The following is a 427-nucleotide window of genomic DNA, read 5'->3' on the forward strand; positions in this document are numbered from 1 at the left end:
TATTATTTGATTTTTTATCTACAGAGATCCTGGTCTTCTTAGTCGACAGAGACTTTTGTCACTTACAATTTTTTTATAAAAATAATTTAATTTTATAAATCTTTTGTACTATAATCTATAATGTTAGGACAAAGCTAACGTAATTTTAAAAAATTTATATTTTCATAATGTAATTACGAATAAAAATACTAATAGAAATCTAATTGAAAATAAATTTTTGATAGTTAAATTTTAGGCAATTTTTTTTATATTCATAATTTTTTTTAATGTTTTTTTCTTTCTTCAAATAACACTCGTCTTAACAACATCACAACTTTACCTATTGTCGTTGGTTGGCCATCCTCCACCACTGTTGAGTGCTAACCACTCTAAACATTATTCTAAGAGAAAATATTGGAAAATAATGATAATAGTGAACAATATGACA

The sequence above is a fragment of the Arachis ipaensis genome, chromosome B05, assembly GCF_000816755.2.
Source record: "Arachis ipaensis cultivar K30076 chromosome B05, Araip1.1, whole genome shotgun sequence".
In the NCBI taxonomy this organism is placed as follows: Eukaryota; Viridiplantae; Streptophyta; class Magnoliopsida; order Fabales; family Fabaceae; genus Arachis; species Arachis ipaensis.